A 24,878-nucleotide genomic window follows, 5' to 3' on the forward strand; every position below is an offset into this window, starting at 1 on the left:
AGGGCTATCTGGGACAGTTAGTGGCATATAGCATAGAGCAAATCCGCAGAGAAAGGAATACCCATACTGATGCACTCGTGAAGCTGGCGTCCACCAAGGATGGTGATATCTTGGAGTCGATACCCATGGAGTACTTACCCAAACCCAGCCTCGAAGGCGCGGACGTGCATATGATTAGTGTCCCAAGGGAGTCATGGACTGAGCCGATCAAAAGGTACCTGGAGGAAGGAAACTTGCCTGCAGACAAAAACGAGTCCTGGAGGTTGGTGTACAGGGCCGCTAGATACACCCTGGTAGATGGGGGATCCCAGAGGGACCCGCTATACCAGGGCCACAGTAAATAAGAATGCCGCCTTCTTCATGGCGGAGTCAGCATTAATGAGGTCATTCACGGCCTTCGCCTTCGACCCAATGACCGAAGGAACAGCAAATTGTTCTGCATGATCCACACCAGTGTTAGTACAAGCATGAGTACAAAACAGTAAGTTCCAATAAGAAAAAAAGAAGGACCAGGGTACTTACTGGGGTTGGCGAGAAAGTGTTCACGGACAAAGAGAGGGCCCTCTATGAAGAAAAAGTCTTGCTTCCAAGATCTTGGATTGGACACCGAGCCCTCTATCAAGGGGAGCTCGTTATTGGCCTTCTGCAAATAGTAGAAGCCCTTGGACTTGGGGGATCCCATGAGGTTGTACAGGAAATGCAACTCTTGCGCCGTTGGGGCGCGTTCAGCCCATTCCTTGAACCAAACAAAAAGGCAACTTAGGGTCAACAAACTGTTGGGTGACAGCTGAAGAGGGGCCAGGTCAAAATAGTTAAGAATCGCTATGAAAAACGGGTGCAAGGGAATGGTGCCCCCCACCTTCAAAATGTGTTCGCTCAAAGCCACAAGACCCTTCCTAGGGCGGTCGGCCTGGCATGCCTCCTGAGGAGCATATAAGGCGTATTCCGGGGGAACGCGATAGTCCTTCACGATTTCCTTCAATTTTTTCGCGGACACATACGACACCAGCCCGGACGCCAGTAAAGGGGCGTCGTCCTGTTCCTGGATAGATACCTGTCGGCGTGCCTTCGGCATATCTGCAAAATCAAAAGAAAAATATGAGGAAGAGACAGAACACTTGGCCCTCCATTTTTTCTTCCTAACAAGAGTTTTCCATCAAGGGAGCGACGGCGCAAGAGCTAAGCTAGGAAAAACTGAGACTAGGGGCTGAGGAGAAGTGGTAGCAGCCCCATGACCGTCATCAGGCGAGGAAGGGATGGGAGGTTCAGGCGGAAGGTGTCCCTCCATAAACTCTAACTCCCACTGCAATTCAAAAAGGGTCATCCTAAGGCTCGCTATATGGTCACTAAGGTCTGGGGGTGAAGGTCCTCCGTCTCCTCTCGACACCGAGTCAATTTCGCTCTCCACTACCCAAATTTTGTGCCTAAGTTCAGCAATGTACTCAAGCTGGCGGATGCGGGCATGCCTTAAGGAGTCATAGTCTTGGTGAGGATTGCTCTCAGGGGACTCTGAGTCTGAGGACAGGTCAATAAATTCAGCCCCCGGAGGTTTGTCGGACGGGCCGTCACTGGCCATGAGACCTTGTCCCGAAAGCAAAAAGGAGTTCACATATAAATGAGGGGATGGCTACAAAACACAGAGGAATAGGCTTAATATCTCTAGATGCAAGCGTCCTAAATGGCCCACTACAGGGTATAAAAAAGAGGGGCATGTATATGGTCAAACTCACTGCAAGCTCAGGCTAAGGTACCCCATCTTGAGTAATGCTAGTTTGGACCCGATAAAAGAAAAAAGGGAGAGGGAGAGAAAATATACCTCAAGCGGTTAAGAGAGCGAAGTTGGGGTCAAAAGAAGGTCGAGGGGCGAAAAGCACCAAAGGGTCGAAAATATCCGTCTGCAAGAATGGACCAGAAAGATGTGTTAGCCACCAAATGCATACTCCAAAAAATTAGCTCATATTTAAAAAAAAATAAAAAAAAATAAAAAGTGATGAAAATAAATTGAAAAAATAAAATAAAAGAAGCTATGACAAAAATGAGGTTGTGAGGGATTGAACCCCTTACCTCTTGAAAAAGGAAGGGCTCTCCAAACCAATAAGCCAAAGAAGTAAGGTGAAAATATTAGGCCATGCATGAAGGCCTATTTATAAGAATCAAGGTGAATAGTCTACAAGAGCACCTAAAGGTCCTCTCCTAGACTGGGGGGCAAGTGTAGACGCTCAGTATTCCGCGCCCATAAAAGAACCAAGCCCCGCAAGACGACCCCGCGTGCCCAAGCTCACACCCCAGTAGCATCGGCCTCGCGTGGCCTCGCGTCCGAAGTAGCCTCGGTCTCGAGTCCGAGCGAGGCCCCACCTCCTCTTGATGCGCGCCCCGCCTCGCGTCCGAGTGAGGCCCCTGATGCGTGCCCCGCCTCGCATCCGAGCGAGGCCCCTGATGCGTGCCCCGCCTCACGTCCGAGCGAGGCTCCTGATACACGTCTCGCCTCGCGTCCGAGCGAGCCCCCGCCTCGTGTCCGAGCGAGGCCCCTGATATGCGCCCCGCCTCGCGTCCGAGCGAGTCCCGTGATGCGCGCCCCGCCTTGCGTCCGAGCGAGGTCCCTGATGCGCGCCCCGCCTCGCGTCCGAGCGAGGCCCCTGATGCGCGCCCCGCCTCGCGTCCGAGCGAGGCCCCTGCCTCGCGTCCAAGCCCCCATGGCCTCGCTGGAGCACCCTCGGCGTCGCACCCCGACACCGTAGCCTCGCACCTCAGCAGATGTTCAGCCTCGCGCCCCGAGCGAACCACGCCATCACATGGCCACGCGAGAGGAAGAGGGCCTCGGGAGTAGCTATGGAGCCGCGTCATCAATAGGCCTTCCAAGAGGGCCTCGCGAAGGAATAGGAGCCATGCCACCTGGTGGCCACGCGAGTGAATCCATGCACCAAGGGAGCCGCACCACCAAGGGGGTCGTAAGGAAGGCGTCTCACCACGCATCCTTAGACATCCGTCAAGGCCACATGCCTATCGCCTAGGCTCGTGGATGACCTCGGGGTGCTTCAGGCATCTTGTGCCAAGGACCCGAGACCCCCACCTCACGCCACGACCATTACACGCACCAAGAGTCCCATTCCTTACACCTTGAGACCCCAATGCTTAGAGGCTCCAGTACTAGTCGAATGGGACATACTTGTACGATCTAGTACTGGGTACGGCCGTTAAGACATTGTATGTTGAGTACGGACACCTGTACCAATGGGAGAGTGGGAGTGTTGGAATAAGAGTTGTGGTCCGTACGTCTACGGCTAGGAGTCAGAGCCGACACCACTACCACCTGCGCCACTATGCCTGTCACCACTCCTCAGACATGGGTACGGACAAGTAGTGGAGGCATCCTCCTGGCGCCTGCCCCTGTACTGGATGTACGACCACAACCTCTGATGCCATTCTCCTGACAGAGTACTTATGTACCCCTTTGTTCCCCAGGACCACCATGTACCAAGGGCCATTAGAGCCTACTATAAAATGAACTCCAACCCCACCTGAAGGGGGGTTGGAAAATTTATTGTAGCAAAGGCTTGATAGTGAATGAAAGATTAACTTCTTCATTGTTATTCTGTCATTGTTCTTGAGTTATTACTTAGATTTCTACAGCTTTTTTATTGACGATCCTTACTTGATAATTTTTTCCAACTCAACTTAGTTGACGAGTTCTCACCGTCAACAGTTAGTGAATTCTTCTACTAGTTATTTTAATTTTTGCACTTAAAAAAAACTAAAAAAATATATATCTATAAAAACTAAAAAATAAAAAGAAAATTTGGGACGGTTCTACCACCCATAAAAAAAAACTTACTTATATATATTTATATTTATCATTTTTTTAGTTGACAGCACTTGTGCCTCCTATCTATCTTTTTAATTTTTTTAGTCGATGCCACTTGTGCCTCATAATTTTGTTGTAATTTATCTTGTTATTATTTTTTATTTTTGCAAGTTACTAGTTGATGGCAATTTTGCCTCCTAGTCTTTTATCTTATGTTTTAGTTGATGGCACTTGTGCCTCCTAATTTTTACGTTATTTTTGTTATGGTTGATGGCATCCTATGCCTCCCTACTCTTGCCTAATTTTTGATAGTCTTATTTAATTTTACCTTATTCTTCGTTGTCTTTTATCATATGATTGTGGAAAAAAGAAAACTTAAATCTTGTCCTAGCTCTCGTTTTCATATCTTAACATTGTTTTTGTTCTCTTAATTTTATTTATTTTTTCCCTTAATTATCATCTTAAAAAAAAGAATAGTTTGTCATTTAGTTTTTACCATATGGATCATTTTAATTGTAGTTGGAATTCTGAGTACAACTATTATGAGCACTCAAATTTAAATTATGGAGAAACTAATGATATGCACGATTATGGTGAATCCTTTGATATCCCATTTGCCCCCACCTATAATCCAAATTTTTCATGGAGTCATACCCAGTCTCTAATAGGGCATGAATTCAACATGCATAATCAAAGTCATGCCCAATCCGACCTATCATATCCTATTGAGTAAGATATGAGCCCATCTTTAGAGGATACCCTACAACAGTTCATGCAATCAACCTACCAAATCTTACTAGCCCAGTCTCAGTCAATCTCAAAAATTGAAACAATAGTAGGACAACTTGCAACTGTTATAGAGTCGGAAAAACAAGTTTACCCCAACCAACCCATTCCCAATCCAATTATTAGAATTGAAAATGAAAAGGAGAATGAAGTTGTTGAAGAACTTGTAATATGCATCCAACCCCCTAATAAAACCAAAGAGTTGGATGAGATAATTTTCGAGGCTCATAAGGAAAATGAAAAAGATATAATTATATTTCAAGAGCCCATAATTGAACAAATTTGTATATTTACTCAAAATAAAAAGGAGCCTAATATAGATATGCAATTTTTGCATTTTATTGATATTCCTTTAAAATTGTATATTTCTAACTTTCTTGTAGGTGTTATGTTATCAATTCTTATTTATGGCATTTGCATCAAAGTCATAACTCACCCTACAAATGAAATTTTACACCATCGTTTGGGTGTAGGTTAAAAGAAAAAAAAAATTATAGTCGAGCTAAAGACTATAAACTAAAACGCTTTGTGGGAGACAACCCATACTTTAAAGTTTCATTTTATATTTCACTTTTTGTTGTGTGTTTTTTGTTTCATGTTTTTGAAAAAGCTTGAAGGAAACTTCTTGCCCAAAAAAAAAAAGAAGAGAAGAAAGCAAAGTAGCCAAATCAAGGAAGCATACCTCAAAGGGAGTAGTTCTTAATCATTTTTATTTTGTTAAACATTGAGGACAGTGTTTCATTTAAGTTTGGGGGTATGTGTATGTATTTTTATTTATATTTATGTGTTTTTCTTTGTGTTTATGCATGTTTTTCATTGTTGTAAAATTCAAAAAAAAAAAAAAAAAAAATTTCTTTTTGTTTTAATGTGATTTTCATTTGTTATATATATTTTCTTTGTTTTGTTTGAAAAAAAAATTTGGTGATTTTCATTTTTTTAATGATAAGAATTATAATTGAAATTGTTCTTAGTTCTTAGAAAAATATAAATAAGTATTAAGCTTTACTTTTAATTTTTAAGTTAGTTTTGTTTAAATATATATTTTTCATAATACGTCACTTTTCTATTCTATTCGAATTTGTGATATTTTGATATAGTTTATTTAAATATTAAATTCTTTAAATCTCTAAAAAAATTTGAAAAATCGTTGAATTTGCTTGATTATCTCTTGAGATTTAATTTATTTTTGTTTGCATAAGCTTGTCTAAATGTTCACATGACGATTTAATGTTTTTGTGTTTGTATGTTAAGTGTCTATTTTGAAAACAATTTTAACTTTTCAAATTAATTACATAAGCTTTACTTTTATTTGTGATTTTCTTTGAACTATTTCCATTATATAATTTTTTACTAAATCATTAGACATCACCAATTAAAAAAAATGTATGTGCTTTTTAATTTTTCTTTTGCTCGAGGTCTAGCAAAATATTAAGTTTGGAGGTGTGATAACTCTACAAAATAGAGTTATTTTACCACTTTTTATGTGCTAATTATTGCTTAATTCTTGAGTTTTTAATTGATTTATTAAGTTTTTAAGTAATTTTGAATTTATTAGGTTTATTTTGATTTTATATATTTTTGTGTGTTTTTATAGCTATTTTGATGTAAAATGTTGTAGTTAATTATTTAAGTTGTTGTGTTTAGGGAATTAAAAAAATGTGTGTTTTATTGAAACTAAATGTTAAATTAAATTAAGTTGTAATTAATATTTTAAAATAATTAATATGGTTTATCTTATAATTGAAAATATTTTATCATAACTTAATTTATATTATTTTGTGTAGGTAATATGTTGCATTTTTGTGCTTCAAAAGAAGATAAATGAAAAGAATTAAAACTGAAAAAGAGAAGAAAAATGTGGCATTTTTGTAACCCATTCGGCCCACCACTGAAGCTAGGCCCAATGCCTCCCAATCAGCTTGCCTCCTTTTGTCCCCAGCTGCGCTCCGCCAGCTGTCAACCGCTGATTCACCCAGCTACATCAATGAAGCCTCTAGCCATCCGTCCGCACCTGCCCAGGCCCAGCCATTTCCCTCAGCTTTCCTGCCAGCCGCGTGGAGCTTCTTCAGCAAAGCACCTCACGCCTGCCTCGACTCCCATCCACGGCTAAATCCTCATTCCCAATCAGCTGTAGCAACATGCATCATGCCACCTGGCCCAAAGCATTTCAGGCACCTCACGCCTGCCTCTCCTCCCAGCCAAGACAAGCCCAATTCGGCCCATTGAAGCAAGCAGCCAAAATGCTGCCATTTCACCAATTTTTTAGCCCAACAAATACACTTTTGTACCCTTGTCCCCTTTGCCAAAAATACCAAAATTTTACCCCACTTTCTACACATTTTACCCCAAAACATCATTATTACACCCTATAATTTACCCTTATTTACCATATTATAATTAATTAAATTAATTTAATCAATTTAATTAATTTAAATTGATTATTTTAATACCTCACTTTGGCTATAAATATGGAGTTTTGAGGACCATTTAGGGTGTCCATTTTGGGGAGAGGTTACCATACCACAAGCACTTACCACATTTCAAAACCTCTCTATTCTCTTCATCTTCTTCTTCCTTTTGGTTATTTTCTATGTATTTTTAGAGGAAAAATTTGGGGGTTCATCCTCCAAATTTTCCTATTTATGTTTTAATTTTTTAGTATGTATTTGCTATTCTAGTTATGAGTTTCTAATCTTTTTAAGATTATTAAGGTGATGATGAAACAATATGTAACTAGATAGTGTTTATTTTGTATGTTGATTTCCCATTTTGTGCAACAAAGTTTATTGAATTTTCTTCTTCAAATATTTTCTTTCATCTTAAATATCATGTATTTTGGATTGTTAGCACATATTTACACTTTGTTCTTCATTAGTGCAAAAACATAATATTCTTTGTGTAAGATGTTTCATTAAATTGTACACATCCATGCTTAGTACAAAAATATTATGTTTTGCCTTATAAATAATGTTCATTGATTTATTTGTTATTTCATTAGATTGATTTACACTAAATGCTTTGAAATTATAATTTTGAAAAGTGAAGAAAAATCCTATCTTTTTAGAAGTAATTTGTGCTTAAAATTATACATCTTGTTTACCGAGTTTTTCGGAAACGAATACAAACAGAATAATAAAAAGATAAGAACTATAGAAGTGCTGAAACGTAACTAAACAAACAGTGTTTTTACGTGGTTCAGGCGTTAACAAGCCCTAGTCCACGAGTCGATGTTATTATACTTGGAAAGGATTACAGTAAGATGGCTGGTGTACAAGAACTTCACACACTCACAGTGTTTCTCTCGGGTTCTCTTGAAGAAGATGAAGCTAGAGAGATTTTAGTAGAGTTCTTGCTATGTGATTTGTTGGCCGTCCCTCTTCTTGTAAAATGAAGGGGTCTTTATAGCTAGGGTTTTTTTCTACGTACATGAGTCTTAATTACACCAGCCATAAATAGGGGATACAATTACTGTAGTAGCATGGCTACAAGACTCTATGTGGGTATATTTACGTGAAAGTATGGGGAACACACAAAGTCAGCCGTCTTTTCCAAGTTGTCAGCGGAACAGTAGGCGAAAAGGTACCCTTAGGCGTGCTGGGATGTGCGCGGCTTTGACCTGTCGGGCGTGTCAGGCGGGATCCTGTGTCAGGTGGATATCATTCCAAATATGCCTCCTCCATGACTCGACGGTTTGGTTTTGTTCCGTGCGAGGCACGGAACTGTTTCCGCGAAGACCACTTGAAGAGCTTCTCCTGGAAGGAGCTTCCCCGAAGAATACCCCTTCGGGAGTCCGAGAGGGTTGATGAGCCTCCGTGTCGTGTTTGCTTGGAAGAGTAATCTGGACACTAAACGGGAGAGGCGAAGCTTTTCTGTCCATCCACGAGCTCTGGTCACCTACCGTGAAAGACATTGGTAATTCTGCTTCCCCGAGGGTATTAATCTAAACGCTATCCGGAAATCTGGATAACATTTACCCCCCAAGGTCACGGAGCTTTGAGAGGTCCGGGAGCTTGTACAGTCCTCCGGGTACTTCGGTTTCTTAGTTTAGGCGAGGGGCCACCTTCTGTGTTCCCGGAAGGGTTCCTTTTTCCTGCCTGAACGTTAGTATGAAAAAGAAAGGGAATTTCTTCTGTTTGAACTCAAGTACTCAAGTGCGGCAAGGACCACGCGTCATGCTGGGGATGGTTCTGCGACCAAGACGTGTGCGTGAGGCGACTGGTTGAGTATGCGTGCGTCAGTCATCTGAGTAATGATTTGACGGTTTTTAATGGTACTCCGGGCCCGAGGTGGTATAATGATGGGAAATAAATACTTTATTCCCATCCGAGGAGTCATAAATAGGATCGTCGCTTCATCTCCAGCCGTTGGATCCGATGCACACGGAATGGGAAGATCGGGACCGTCCGTTTGAGGAATTCGAAACGACTTCTTCCCTGCTATAAAAATGAGGGAAAGGACCTTTCTTCCTCTTTACGCTTTCAAATTCTCTATCTTTCGGATTTTCAGATTTCCAAACCTTCGAACTCTCAGGCTTCCAAGCTTCCGTTCCTTCGAACTTGCCACTTCTTTTGGTAAGGGATCTGGAAACTTTTCTTTTGATTTGGCAGTGGGTTTATTCGCCGAAGTTCCTGGTTTGAATCGCCGTTCGTCTTTGCAGCTTTTACTTCTCGCGATCGTGCTGTGCAGTGATCCGGTTACTCCTTCAACCTCCAACTACCCGAATACCAGTAAGTATTTATACTTTGCTCTTTCCTCCCAAACCTTAGGTTGTTGGTAGTTGTTAGAGTTGAGGTTTCTACCATTATCGCCTATGTGCATGCGTGAATAGGGCTTTGGTAGGCATGTGATTGATGTGAGTCGATAAGTAGCCTTTTTTGCATGCTTTGACGATTTGCGTTTGGAAAGTCGTTCCTTGTTTTGCTGTTTTAGGGCATAAGCATGAACGCCTTTAGGGTGTCTTTCTCTGGAAAAACACTTCTTTTGGTGGGCTTAGGCTCGGAGTCTGAGTCTGGTTCCTTGCTGCCCTTCGGGTGGCATGGTGCCAACCCCTCGGCAAGCTCGGTGGGAGCCTCTCCAAGCAGTTTTCGGGGAGGGTCTCCTCGACGCCTTTGATACCACTAGGGTATGACAAGGGTGCTGACTGCTTAGAGTGTTTTCTTCTTTGTTTCTTTTGTTCAGTGATGAACATCTCAAAGGAACAACTCCTCGCTGTGGTGGAGGCTGATTCTGCCCAGGAGAAGGGTTCCCCTGTCGCTGGCGCAAAGGGGAAAGGAAAGGCAAAAGTGGTCGCGGCTAGCCCACCGACTTCCAATAGTTCAATCTGGGAGATTGACCAGAAGCCGAACCTTTTCAGGAATTATGGCATGCTGGAGCGGTATTCCTCCGAGGCAGGCCTAAAGAACATCCCAGGTCTGATGTGGCACCGTCTGTCGGTGCTGGGCAAGTCGGCTAGCCAGAGTCACGAGGGCTTTGGTGCCTGGAGCTGGGCACACATAGTGTGTGGGGCGCACTTGCCCCTAAGAAGTTACTTTGCCAATTTCTGTGTGAAGGCGGGGATTGCCCCCTTCCAGTTGATTCCTCCCAGCTACAAGCTCCTAGCGGGGTGGTTCATCTTTTGCAAGTCCCGGAAACTGGAAGCTCCTACCCCGGAGGAGGTGCTGTACTTCTACGGGTTGAAATCTCAGCCTATGAGGGGTCATTCAGACAAGGTGGGGTTTTACAGGCTGGAAAGGCACCCGGACGTGATGTGTCCCACCTGTCATACCGCGAGGGTTCCAGACCTCCGGGAGTACTGGTTCCTGACGACTGGCTTCCCGCTGAAGAGGGTGCCAACCCTATCTTCGGACTTCAAAATCCCTGGTAAGTGCTCCTTCCTCTCCTTTTCAACTTTGTTTCTTTGCATTTGATTTGCCTTTTGGGAGGATCTCTAATGCTTGTATTTGAATTTTGCAGAAGTCGTTCCGCGGACACCTCGCTGTGCGGAGATGATAAGGAGGTCCAAGTTCTACGAAGGGCTTTCGGAGGAAGAGTTGAAAGTGGAGGGACTTGTGACCTCCGAATCTTTGAGGGAGTATGGGCTACTAACCTCTTTCCAAAACATCGAGCCAGTGAGTGGCAGGGGGAAAAGTCAGGTGTCAGCTGACATCCGGGAGCAGATTGCCCTGGAGCTGTCCAAGGTGATCACCCAAGCAGCCCGGGACGAGAATACTTTATCTCCTAGTTGGGCGGAGAGGTTCCCCGACCCCCAGCCAGAGGAAGAGGAGATCGAGGCTCGCCACGCCGCGGCTTACCCTAACGAAGGGGCTCCGGGGGCTAGTACCTCCGAGAGAGGTAAGACTAGTTTTCGATTGATCCACACCCCCAGCCTGTCTGAGGTTTCCCGGACCTCTCAGACGGGGTTCGATCCCCGCTTCCTTAGGCTAGATCCGCGTAGGATACCCTTTGACAGATATTGCGATAGGGTAGATGAGCTCCTCGGGTGTCTGAGTGACGGTAGTCTGCCAGAAGGTGTCATCATGGTTGACCCTTCTTCCCTCAGCATGTCATTCCCGGACTTCAAGGAGTACGGGAGCTTCCTGGAGCAGGAAGAGGTGTTTTGTTTTGCTCGGGGAAGGCCATCCACATTTCTCGTGCATGGTCGTCCCTTTCAAACTTTTCTTTTTCTTGTTTCTTGTTCCCTGCTGGCGGGCTTGCTTGTGCTTTTATGTTGTTGATTGTCTTGTCTTCCGCTTATCTTCTTTCTCATTGCTTGTTGGTTCGTTAACCTTGCTTTGTATGTTTCTTGCAGAGTATCCAGAAGCCAAGATGTTGGGGAGGGTTACTTTGCTCATCAAGAAGGCTGCCACCAGCCAAGACCCGTCCACGGGGAAAGGACGGAAGACCAAGGCTGGTAGGGGAGGTAAAGCTGCCACCCCCAAGAAGACAAGTGGCGAGGCGCAAGCGTCTCCGGGGGTAGAGAAGTCTCCTGCTGACGGGCCTTCCGAGACTATGATGGTCTCGAGTAGCAGCAGCGACGGGGAAGGGCTTGTGTTCCCCGTGAAGACAACTGGGGTGAGCAAGCGTCCCGGAGAAGATGCTGAGGGCGCTAACAAGAAACGCCTTAGACACTCTTCTCCTGGTCGAAGGCAACAACAACAGCAACGACAGCAACCACAACTACAACAACAGCAGCAACAAGAACAACAGAGACAATCACCAACGCCACAGCGGCAGCAACAACAACATCCAAACCAGCAGCAGCAACAAGGGCAATTACTTCCGTTGCCGCAGCAGCAAAAGCAACAGACCGGGGCCTTAATACCCCGTCTGCCTCCTCCTCCAGCCCAAAAGGGGTCCACCCTTTCAGGGTCTCCTTCTTCTCAGCCAACAAACCTTCCTCTGCCTGGCCTGAAGTTCCACTTCCCGCAGAAACCAACCCGTTTCCCCGCTGCCCTCCTGGAGGGTGTAAGACGGGCCGATAATTTTTTGAAGAGACGGTTGGAGGCTGAGAAGGCCATTACCCAGGGAAGGGCAGACAACTTGTCTGCCGTGAAGAGAGCCGAGTTGGCCGAGGGGGTGAGGTCTCTTCACCCGGCTGGAGCGGTTTTGGATGGCCCAGCCTTGGAGAAGAGGCTGGTGCCTAGGCTTGGACGTGCATTGGTGCCGTTCGGAGCGGAGATGATGGAGGACATGGCCCTGAGCTTGTGCGAGCTCAATTCTGAGAAATGGGCCATCAGTAGCAGTAAGGATCCGCTGTTGCTGACACATGTCGTGAAGCAGCAATTGTCCGGGGTAAGCCGCCAGTTGTTGTGTTTTGGGATCATCTATCTTTTGGTCCGGTTTAACTCATTCTGTTGTCTTTCCTTGCAGGCCTCTATGATCGCGGAACGCTCGTTCCGGGAGGTTGGTGCAGTTTTGGTTCAGCTGGAGGAGAGCCAGCTGGCTCGCCAGGCCTTGGAGGCGGAGAAGCAGAATCTGACCCAACAGGCCTTGGAGGCTTCGGAGAAGATTGATCAGGTCCGGCGCACGGCTGAGGGAGAGGCGGACAAGAAATATCTTGCCAAATATCAAGAGTACCGGGCCAAGGCAGAGAATGAGTTCAGACAGCGGTCGGAGGAGATGAAGGCCGAAAACTCCAAGCTCCGGGAAGAGCTGTCCCAAGCCAGGGTGGAGAAGGACACCTTGGAAGCCCGCTTGCAATCAAAAAATGATCTCCTCCTTAAGCAGCAAGAGGAATATTCCACTCTTCAGAGTAAGCTGCACGAGGAGGAGCAATTTCATAAGAGGAGCAAGGATCTCGTGTCTATGCTGGAGTTGGGGCTCGCCGAGAAGGATAAGGAGATCGGGGCCTTGCAATTCACTGCCAGGGGGCATGTGACCGAGAAGCAATCCGTGCTGAGCCAAAATAGGGAGCAGCGCAAGGAGATTGATTCTCTTAAGGGAGAGCGGGATGTCTCCAAGGCCGAGATGGACAAACTAAGGGCTCAATTAGCTGTCGCGGAGGCACAGCTGGCAACCTCCGAGGCGGAGCGCTTGAAGGAGAAGGAGGATGCCGAGGTGATACTGAACAGGACGATAAATATATCGCATGTGGTCCTCATGCATCAACTCTGGAAAGTGAACCCGGAGGTACTAGGCTATCTGGGGGAGGATGCCGACGCCATGAGGGAGAAGCTACAGGTGTGGGATCAAGGCCCAGAGGTGTACGTCCAAACTTACAACATTGACGAACGTGCTGGAGCCCCTGAGGCAGGAGATCCCGGAGAGGCGGGGACCTCTGAACCTTCTCGTGACGAAGTTCCGCCTTCCAATGAGCCGACTCCACCAGCCTCAGTTGAAGCCGATGTCCCTGAGGCCGCGGTCGTGGAAGCTGCAACCACCCCCAATGCTTGAAGGGGTTTTATCTTTAATTATTTGAGTTTTTCTTTGGGGCGAAGCTCCTTGTACTTTTTTCTCATTGCAGACATATTTGCCATAATGATAGCATTCTCCTTTCTTTTCTGCCGAGTTCTTTATTTTTCTTTGCGTTTAGGGTAGACTTTTATACGGTAGAAACTGTTGTAGGGGCGCATGAGGTTTTGGTTCCAACGGCCAGAACCTATGCACTTCCCACTTGAAGCTCTAACGGCTGATGTCTTTTCCCACGTAGTTTCTAGGTTACGAAGGTTTCCTGGTTCCAACGGCCAGGCTCCTTTCACCGTACTTTAGCTTTCCTAAGGAAAATAGCCAATCCCGGGACTTGTAGTTATACTGTTCGCTGGGATTGCTTAAGGTGAGCCATTCCATGGCTTGGAACGGGAGTTCTTTTGGTGAGCGTCGCTAGACTTAAGGTTAGATCTTTGCGAAGCAAAACTAACTGTTGTTGCGAACCTCGTGGTGGCTGACTTCAGGGACCTGGCATGGAGCCCTGCGAGGCAAGGCTCGTTGCTGTCGGGGAAATCGCCACGCCCACCAGGTGTGATCCCGGAGCAGGGGCTTTGCGAAGTAAGGCCTGCTGTGAGTGGGGGATCGACCATGTCTGCTCCTGGAGCTGAAACTTGCAATGGTCGAGGAGCTCGTCATGCATTATTTTGTGAGATCCGGAGCTGGAGCCTGTGAAGCAAGGCTTACAACGGTCGCGGATCTTGCCATCTTTTGCCTTGCAGGACCCGGAGCTGGAGCTTGCGAAGCAAAGCTCTACAGCGATCGCGGATCTTGCCATCTTTCGCCTTGCAGGACCCGGCGCTGGAGCTTGCGAAGCAAAGCTCTACAGCGATCGCGGAGTATTCTGCAAAGGACTTGTCTGGGAGTTGGGGGTGTTTCGGCGTAGCTCTATGAACGTGCCTCAACCCCCAGTCCTGTCCATCGCTGGGCTACACAGGAGATGATTTTCATGATACATACTGGCAGGCATTTCAATGACAATTTTCACATAAGCATATAATGCACATATGACACGTAATGCAAGCATGTTCATGGCAACAAATAAACCTAAGCTTAACAATTTAAACATTTCTAACAATTTAAAATTTTCAAACACAATGCTAGCACATAAGTGGTGTTCTGTGTATGTTTTGTTCAAGGGGCGTATGGCTATGCCTTAGCCATGTATACCCCCCCAAGTGAGCGTGGGGTCCGGACGTCTCCGGACCGCGTGGTCACTTGTTAAAACGCAGCTTTGAACACAGGGATAAAAAGTGCAGTAAAAGTGGAGTGAATCTCTCCGTGTTTCATTAAATTAGCCTGCTAGGCACGTGTTTTACAACAGGGAGGATTATTTCCACATTTTTCACTTTTGCTAATTTCACCAAGGACTTCCGACTAGATGGTCCGGGGCCTACTGGTAGTAACGGCGGAGGTGCTCCACGTTCCAGGCGCGCGGGACTTTAGATCCGTCGAGTCTCTTTAAGTGATACGTCTCATGGCCCACTTTTTCTTGGACTTCATAGGGGCCTTCCCAGTTGGGTCCGAGTACTCCCACTCCCGGATCCTGCGTAGCAGGAAATACTCTCCGTAGGACAAGATCCCCAGCTTCGAATGTACGGCTCTTGACTCTTGTGTTAAAGTGTTGGGCTATCTTGCCTTGGTACATTTTTAGTTGGACCTGCGACTGCTCCCGGAGCTCTTCGATCATGTCCAAGGACTCCTGGAGAAGGGCGTGGTTCTGGGTAGGGTCGTAGGTGTCCTGCCTGTGAGAGGGGATCATAGTTTCTACTGGGATGACGGCCTCGCAACCGAAGGTCATGGAATAAGGTGTGTGCCCCGTCGAAGTTCTCTCTGTTGTGCGATAGGCCCAAAGTACCCGCGGAAGTTCTTCCGGCCAGTGAGCCTTGCAGGCTTGGAGTTTTTTCTTCAACGTGGTCTTTAATATTTTGTTTACAGCCTCCACTTTCCCATTAGCCTGGGGTCTGGCGACTGCGGAAAAGCTTTTGATAATTCCATGCGAAGCACAGAAGTTCATGAAGTGTTCACTGTCAAATTGCTTCCCGTTGTCGGACACAATTTTTCGTGGAAGCCCAAAATGACACACTATATTTCTGATGACAAAGTCCAGCGCTTTTTTAGATGTGACCGTGTTCATAGGTTCAGCTTCAGCCCATTTGGTGAAGTAGTCTACCGCGACTATGGCATACTTCACTCCACCCTTTCCAGTTGGAAGGGAACCTACTAGGTCAATGCCCCAAACGGCGAACGGCCAGGGGCTGGTCATTAAGGTAATTTCTGTAGGCGGCGCTCGCGGAACCTTGGCGTACCTCTGGCACTGCTCACATTTTCTGACATAATCCACACAATCCTTCTTCATGGTGGGCCAGAAGTATCCTTGTCGAAGGATCTTTTTGGAGAGGCTCAGCCCGGAGGTATGATCGCCACAGAAGCCTCCGTGAACCTCATGGATGATGGCGCTGACTTCGGTTCCGGCAACACACCTAAGGAAGGGTATGGACAACCCCCTGCGGTAAAGCTTTCCATCCATAACCACGTATCGGGGAGCTTGATATTGGAGCTTCCTTGCGTCAGCTTTATCAGTGGGGAGCTCTCCGGTGGTGAGAAATCTGAGGATGGGTCCTATCCAGGAATGGGAATGGTCGATGATGGAATTTACCCTTTGTGTCTCGGTAGTGGGTGCTTCTAAGCGCCCGATGGGCACCAGGCCATACTGTTCGATCTCCGGGTCTGTTGCAAGCTTGGCCAGCGTGTCCGCGAGTGAGTTCTGGTCCCGGGGGACCTGGCGGATTTGGTAGCCTTTGAAATGCTGCAGTAGGCCGCGGGAGAGAGACACGTAGGCAGCAATTTTTTCGCCTTTCGTCTAGTATTCCCCGGATATTTGGTTTACCACAAGTAGGGAGTCGCTGTATACTTCGATTTTTTGGGCTCCGACTTCTCTGGCCAGTCGTAATCCAGCTAACATGGCTTCGTGTTCCGCCTCGTTGTTGGATGCTGGGAACGCGAAACGGATGGCGCTCTGGAGCTGATGCCCTTGGGGGGATATTAGGATGACCCCTGCTCCAGCTCCTTTTTCATTTGAGGCTCCGTCTACGTAGACCTTCCAGGTGGGAAGTTACGGGACAGGATCTTCCGGGAGGTCATTCATTCCCGAGCATTCCACAATAAAGTCCGCGAGCGCTTGACCTTTTATGGAAACACGTGGTTGGTAGTGGACGTCGAACTGGCTCAGTTCCATGGCCCACTTAAGCAATCTGCCAGAAGACTCGGGTTTTTGCAAGACTTGTCGGAGAGGGTGATTGGTGAGTACTTTGATGGTGTGCGCCTGGAAATATGGCCTTAGCTTCCGCGAAGCAATTAGCAAGCAGAGGGAGAGTTTTTCGATCATTGAATATCTGGACTCGGCGTCCAATAACCTCTTGCTTACGTAATACACAGGGAGCTGGATACAGCCATCTTCCCGGACGAGAGCGGCACTCACTGCGTGCTCAGTCACAGCTAAGTATAAGAACAACGCCTCTCCTTCGACAGGTTTGGACAGAATGGGAGCTCGGGTTAAATGTTCCTTTAGGTGTTGGAAGGCTGCTTCGCATTCGGGGGTCCACTCGAACTTCTTGTTTCCTCGCAACACATTGAAGAAGGGGATACACTTGTCAGTGGCCTTGGATACGAAGCGGCTGAGAGCAGCTATCCTTCCGGTAACGCTCTGGACATCCTTATGCTTCCGGGGGGAAGGCATATCTATGAACGCCTTAATTTTCTCAGGGTTGGCTTCCACTCCGCGGGAGCTGACAATGAAACCGAGGAACTTCCCAGACGAGACCCCGAAAGTACATTTCTTTGGATTCAGTTTCATTCCGTACTTTCGGATCACGGCGAAAGCTTCCTCAAGGTCGTCACTGTGGTCCCCGGAGGTCTTGGACTTTACCAACATGTCGTCCACGTACACCTCCATGTTCCTCCCCAGTTGGTCCTTGAACATCCTGTTTACTAGACGCTGGTACGTCGCCCCAGCATTCTTCAAACCGAAAGGCATGACCACGTAACAGTAGACACCCTTGTCCGTGAGGAAGCTGGTGTGTTCCTGGTCCGCGACATGCATCTTGATCTGGTTGTATCCGGAGTACGCATCCATGAAGGATAAGAGTTCGTACCCGGAAGTAGCATCTACCATCTGATCGATTCGCGGAAGAGGGAAACAATCTTTCGAGCAGGCTTTGTTTAGGTCCGTGAAGTCAATGCACATTCTCCAGGACACATCGGGTTTCAGGACCAGAACTGGGTTGGCCAACCACACGGGATAGTGTGACTCCTGGAGAAAGCCTATGGACATCAACTTGTCCACTTCAGCTTTGACGGCTTCGGCCCTCACTGGGTCTAACGGCCTCCTCTTTTGGCGAACCGGAGTTGCAGATCGGTCTATGTTGAGTGCGTGGCACGCAACATTAGGATTAATCCCCGTCATATCAGCGTGGCACCACGCCAGGATATCCTGATTATTCTTCACAGTGGCCACGATCTTATCTCGAATGGCCGACGGCAGGTTTTTCCCCACCTGAATGACTTTGGTGGGATCTCCCGGGTTGAGGATCACCTCTTCGACTTCCTCCATCAGCTCTATCGCTTTCTCGATTCCCACTCTTGGGCCGAGTTCGTCAAAGTATGCCTCTTGAGCACCCCCAATTTCTGGTAATTCTTCCGCCAAAGGAATGGCAGCAACCGTCTCCTGGACCGTGTAGACGGATCGGACGGAGACGTTATAACAGCTTCGTGCACTTCGCTGGTCTCCTCGGAGGGTGCCGATACGCCCATCGTCGCATGGAAACTTCAAGCATAAGTGGCGTATCGAGGTTATGGCCCCACAATCTATTAGGACCGGTCGGCCTAGGATGGCATTATACGCCGTGGGGCAGTCGACCACCACGAATGTGCTGTGCTTGAAGGCACAAGCGTCGCTTTCTCCCCTGAGGGTGACTGGAAGTTGAATTTTGCCTAATGGCATGAGTGCATCCCCATTGAACCCTTGAAGCTGGATGGGGCATGGGGTCAGGTCTGTCTCGGTTAATCCGATCGCGTGGAAGGCCACTTTGAAGAGGATGTTTACGGAGCTTCCGTTGTCGACCAAGATCCGTGAGACCTTCTTATTGGCAATTTGGGCTTCCACCATGAGGGGATCGTTGTGGGGGAAGTGCACATGTCGAGCATCATCCTCCGTGAAGGTGATGGGAAGGTCCATCATTCGGGGACGTTGAGCGGGTGATTGAACCAAGGCGCACATCTCCCCGGTGTGTTCTAACTCCCTCAAGTACCTCTTCTGGGAGTTGCGGGTGCTTCCGGCAAGGTGCGGTCCTCCGGAAATGGTGGCTACGTGTCCGTCAATGGGTGGCGGAGCAAGGCCGGGCGGATATGGGTTGCCCGGTCCTGGAGCCAACAAGGTAATGGGTGCCGGAGCGGGTGGAGCAGGAAGCGCTGGGAACTGAGACCCGGGAGCTTGCGGGTGACCGGCTCCAGGAGCGCTAGCGGTCCCCCTCTGTCCCGGGGAATATGCAGCTCCGTGAACTACCCCCTGTCCGGGATAGATAATGGGTATCCTCACCCACTGACCGAGGTGTCCCGCTCTTTCCAGGGACTCGATCTCATCCTTCAGCTGAAGGCACTCGTTCGTGGTGTGCCCCACGTCTCCGTGGAACTCACACCTCTTATTGGAGTCTCGCGGACGCCTTCCTCCGTGAGACACTTTCGGGGGCTTCCTGTAGTTGACCATATTACAGGTCGCCCGATAGACATTCTCTCGCGAGTCTATCAAACTGGTATATTCCGTGAACTTGGGCTCATAGTCCTTCCAGGGTTTCTTTGAATGGTCTCCCCGGTTGGAGTTTCTTCCGCTTCGTTTGCTCCGCGATTGGCTCAAATTTCGTTCTGGGCCTTCCGCTTGCGGCTGCGGCATGCCAGGAGCGATACTACATCTGGTTTGTACAGCTCCGTACGCAGAGAAATGGGTTTGACTCGGCGTCTGAGCAGACGCGGAAGGCCCATACACACTTGGAGTGAATTGGGCTCCTGGAAGCGTGAGGGCTGGTGCGGGAGCTTGCGAAGCAAAGCTCGGCACAGTCACGGAAGGCGTTGGAGCCGGGGGAACTCCAAAGGGCTGCTGGTAGGCATCCTCAAGGTTGATGATTCCCTGAGCTTTTGACATGAATCCGGACAGCGTTTCTGCCCGTCTCCTTTGTATTTCCCCCCATAGCAGGGAGCCGACAGTAAGGCCCGATTGAAGGGCGATCAGCTTCATGTCATCGCTGACCTTGGTCTTTGCAGCAGCTTCCATCATTCTCTGAATGAAAGCTTTGAGGTTCTCATTGGGTTGCTGCTTGATGTTGGTTAAGGAACCAACCTCCATGTCGTGGTCGCGGGCAGCAATGAACTGCCTCCTGAATGCGGACTGTAGCTCCTTCCAACTGTGGATTGATCCGGGAGCTAATCTTTTCCACCAGTCCTCCGCGGACTTGGTAAGGGTGAGTGAGAAGCACATGCATTTGGCGTCTTCACTGACACGCGCCACTTGCATCATTTTGTTGTATTTAGCTAGGTGGGTACGCGGGTCCGTCCTCCCATCATATAATTCTATGTGAGGCATTTTGAAGTTATCCGGAAGGGACGTTTCCGCGATCCTCCGAATACATGGTTCCGGGTCTTCCTCCTCAGAGTCTGACAGGGCCCCACTTTGCTTCCGGACCAGCTTGGTCAAGGCAGCAATCTGTTCCTCGAGCCTCTTCGTATCACTCTCCGGGAGGTCACGTCCCCGGAGCTTGTCATTAATATGATTTCGGAGGTCATCTCCGCGAGGCCGGGCCTTTTCTCCTTTGGCCTTTTCATACTTGGCCTCCAACCTTCTTCTTAGGTCCACCGTGGACCAACTATCTTCGGAGTGCGAGTTCGCAGCCCGACCGTCCTAGTTGACGGAATCACTGGGGCGGTTGTTCCTTCCCCTAGGCCTGGGTGCCTTAGCACCGGGCCCTTTAGGCACGGAGTGCCCCCTTGGGGCTGAAGGACGTCTGGGCTTAGGAGCGCCAGAGACCTTCTGTGCGCGGGGGGGGGGGGGGGGCAGTCAGCCTGGTGATTCACACCTTTAGGAGGTGCAGGGGCGTCAGCGCGTACAGGCTCTCCAACTTTTTCTTTGCCCTTGTTAGGGGCGGCTTTGGATGGTCCAGCAGCGGCTGGATCCGGCATAGCGGCATCAGCACCACCTAAAACAGAGGCATCCTCGTCCGAGTCTCCTAGGTCTCCGAACTTGCTTTGGAGGCGCTCCATCATGCGCTGCATTTTTTCGGAGAGGCGCTCCTGCTCAGCAAGCTTGGCTTTGGTGACCTCCAGTTCTTCGGCTACTTGGACCAGTTCTGGGTCCTTCTCATAGTAGCAGCCGTCCTTGTAATAACCGTCTTGGACATACTCTCCTTCGTCTTCTAAGTATGTCGTATCTTCAGTATTGACCCGATCCTGGCGGGATGTCGGGTCCTCACCTTGGTAGTCCAAGGGTTCATTTTGCATCGCATCTTCCATCACAGTATCGGGGTTGACCCTAGCATTTTTGTCAACCACGGATTTTCTCGTAGTCACCATCTCTTTAGCACGAAGTGAATACAAAAAACGTACACAGAAAAAGAGCTGACTAACAACTTCCTACAGCTCTCAATGAAAGCACCAAAATGTTTACCGAGTTTTTCGGAAACGAATACAAACAGAATAATAAAAAGATAAGAACTATAGAAGTGCTGAAACGTAACTAAACAAACAGTGTTTTTACGTGGTTCAGGCGTTAACAAGCCCTAGTCCACGAGTCGATGTTATTATACTTGGAAAGGATTACAGTAAGATGGCTGGTTTACAAGAACTTCACACACTCACAGTGTTTCTCTCGGGTTCTCTTGAAGAAGATGAAGCTAGAGAGATTTTAGTAGAGTTCTTGCTATGTGATTTGTTGGCCGTCCCTCTTCTTGTAAAATGAAGGGGTCTTTATAGCTAGGGTTTTTTTCTACGTACATGAGTCTTAATTACACCAGCCATAAATTGGGGATACAATTACTGTAGTAGCATGGCTACAAGACTCTATGTGGGTATATTTACGTGAAAGTATGGGGAACACACAAAGTCAGCCGTCTTTTCCAAGTTGTCAGCGGAACAGTAGGCGAAAAGGTACCCTTAGGCGTGCTGGGATGTGCGCGGCTTTGACCTGTCGGGCGTGTCAGGCGGGATCCTGTGTCAGGTGGATATCATTCCAAATATGCCTCCTCCATGACTCGACAGTTTGGTTTTGTTCCGTGCGAGGCACGGAACTGTTTCCGCGAAGACCACTTGAAGAGCTTCTCCTGGAAGGAGCTTCCCCGAAGAATACCCCTTCGGGAGTCCGAGAGGGTTGATGAGCCTCCGTGTCGTGTTTGCTTGGAAGAGTAATCTGGACACTAAACGGGAGAGGCGAAGCTTTTCTGTCCATCCGCGAGCTCTGGTCACCTACCGTGAAAGACATTGGTAATTCTGCTTCCCCGAGGGTATTAATCTAAACGCTATCCGGAAATCTGGATAACACATCTATTTGGAAAATGACAGTTTGAGTTATTTTAACTATCACTAAAACTTGGGAATCAATGTACTTATAAATATTATTGAACTTATATTTTGTGGATTCTATTATCTTAATAATCTTTCTTTTACTATCTTGATTTCTATTTTTAATTTATTTTTATATATTGTCTTTAATTTATTTATTATTATCTTTTATTTTATTTTTATTGTTACAAATTCTCATCAATCTTTGGAACTAGGTTAGAATTTATTAATTTTGGTTTAAAATAGTTTTCTTTTCGATTTTAGACAACTCCTTTGGGTTCGATTTCGTGCTTACATGAACACTATATTCCATATACGATTCGTGCGCTTGCGAGTTATAAATATTTGAAACATACCCGTTTTGGGTCCATCACCACTCCTCCCGGAAATCCTTCCACCAATCCTGCTTCTCCACAAACTTTAGTTGAAAAAAATTTATTTGCAATGGCTCGCAATGATCAAATCCAACCAAGAACTCTCAATGACTACCACCATCCTACTCGCACTTCCACACCTTCATGCATTATCTTCCCTCCTAATATGTCTGCATTAGACTTTAAACCTTTCATGATTCAACTCTTTCCCACATTTCATGGAATGGAAAACGAAAGCCCATACGCGCATATCAGAAAATTCAAGGAGGTAGTAGCCACGTTCTATAACCGAGTCGAAAATGTTGATTCTGTGCAACTGAAGTTCTTCCCTTTCTCCTTGAAGGACAAACCCAAAAGTTGGTTATACTCTTTGAAACCCAGGTCTATTGGAACATGGAAGGATGACCAAATGCTTCTTTCTGAAACACTTCCCCAGCCATAAGAGCAGCAGCTTAAAAAGAAAGATTTCCACATTTTCCCAAAAGGACAATGAAACGTTCTATCAAGTTTGGGAAAGATTCAAAGATCCGTTGAATCAGTGCCCGCACCATGGCTATGAGAACGGGTTTTTGGTCAGTTACTTCTATGAAGGCCTCACAAGTCATGAGCGCCAATTTGTAGAAATGCTATGCAATGGTGAATTCCTCGAAAAAGAGCCAGACGATGCTCTTGAATATCTCGAAGAAACCACAAAAAAATCTCACATCTGGACTGGTCCAAGTGCTACTGATAGCACCATCCAAATAAACCATCTAGGATCTATCAACTTTGAGAAGAGGATAGTGTTAAGGCCAAACTCGAAGCTTTAAAAAAGCAGTTTGAGGTCTTAATGATGAAAAATGGCCAAAAACCGCACATGATCGCCCAAGCGGAACCGCAAGAACCTTGCTTTGTTTGTGGAGGGGCGGAGCATTTAGCTACGGACTGCTTAGCTTTTAATGAGATTAGGAGGGTTTATGAGGAGCAATGCAATTTCCGTAATGGCATATAACAAGCCATTCTCCCATACGTAAAACCCTGGGTGGAGAAACCACCCAAATTTCAGTTGTAGAGATTCCAACCAAGCTCAATCGTCTAGAGGCCAATGGAGAAATGAGCAACAACTTCAACCATCAAAGGCGTATTCGGCACCTCAATATAATTCTCATCCACCACGAAATTCTCTTGAGAATACCCTTCATGCATTCATAAAGGAACAATCCAAACTAAATCGCCAAATGATGGAAGAAATCAAGGAAATGAAATGTCAATTCACAAAATTGACTGAATCCTTGACCATTCTGGAAAAGCCAAACTTCCTTCCCAACCGAAATTCAATGTCCAAGGCCAACACATGGCCCAATCTTCAAATTCTAATGATCAAAATGTCAAGGAAGCAAATTCCATCACGACTAGAAGCGGTAAAACTTTGCAAGACCCACCCATAAAATCCAACTCTCCCAGTACTCCAAAAGTTATTCCCTAACATCCACCACTCAATGCCACTCCAAAAGTACCATTTCCCTAGGCTTTGAAACCTGTTAGGAAACTTCCTGATAATCGAGCTAAAATCCTTGAGCACTTGACACAAATGAAGATTAATCTTCCTTTGCTTCACATCATAAAACAAGTGTCGGCTTTTGCAAAAATCATCAAGGATCTATGAACTGCAAAAAATGAAGCACCATGTTAAGAAGAATGCTTTCTTGACTGAGCAAGTGAGTGCGGTGATTGAACAAAAGGCACCGCCGAAATACAAAGATCCCGGTTGTCCCACCATTTCTTGCTGAAATGGGACCCATGAAATTAGCCAAGCCTTACTTGATCTTGGTGCGAGTGTAAATATTATGTCTTACTCTGTATACTCGCAACTCTTTCTTGGAGAAATGAAGCAAACATCTGTTGTGCTACAACTTGCTCACAGTTCAACCAAAAAGCCTAGGGGTATTGTTGAGGATGTGTTAGTTCAAATTGAAAAATTCTATTACCCCGTGGATTTTCTTATTCTTGATACCCAATCTTTGGTAAACATGGAGTTAAAATTCCTATTATCCTCGGAAGACCATTCCTTGCTACTGCAAATGCTTTGATCAATTGTCGGAATGGTCTCATGAAGATATCGTTTGGAAACATGACTCTTGAAGTCAATATCTTACACGTCGGGAAACAACCCCAAGAAGATGATGAATGCTATCAAACACTCATGATTGACTCTTTAATTCCTGAGGAGGTTCAACTGCGAAGCAACTTCGATAATCTTGATGAACTTCTCCTTCCGCCTGACAACGAAAGTCCCATTTCTATTGAGTTTACTCTTGCAATATCAGATCACATAGACTCGTGCCATAGAAGGACTCAGTTTTGGAAACCTTGCTTTAAAGAGCTACCTCGTGAGAGGTCACAGCCAAAAAATTCAGCCGAAGAGGTTCCAATTG

At 46.8% G+C, this 24,878-nt stretch overlaps 1 non-coding gene across 1 annotated transcript; it reads right to left on the bottom strand.

Annotated features, from left to right (window-relative positions):
- Positions 1-22,912: 22,912 nt before the first annotated feature.
- Positions 22,913-23,020, bottom strand: LOC133802781 (small nucleolar RNA R71). The gene has a single exon (XR_009877526.1). It is a non-coding gene; the product is annotated as a small nucleolar RNA R71 (small nucleolar RNA).
- Between the last annotated feature and the right edge of the window lie 1,858 nt (positions 23,021-24,878).

Source organism: Humulus lupulus, chromosome 9 (assembly GCF_963169125.1).
Source record: "Humulus lupulus chromosome 9, drHumLupu1.1, whole genome shotgun sequence".
NCBI lineage: Eukaryota > Viridiplantae > Streptophyta > Magnoliopsida > Rosales > Cannabaceae > Humulus > Humulus lupulus.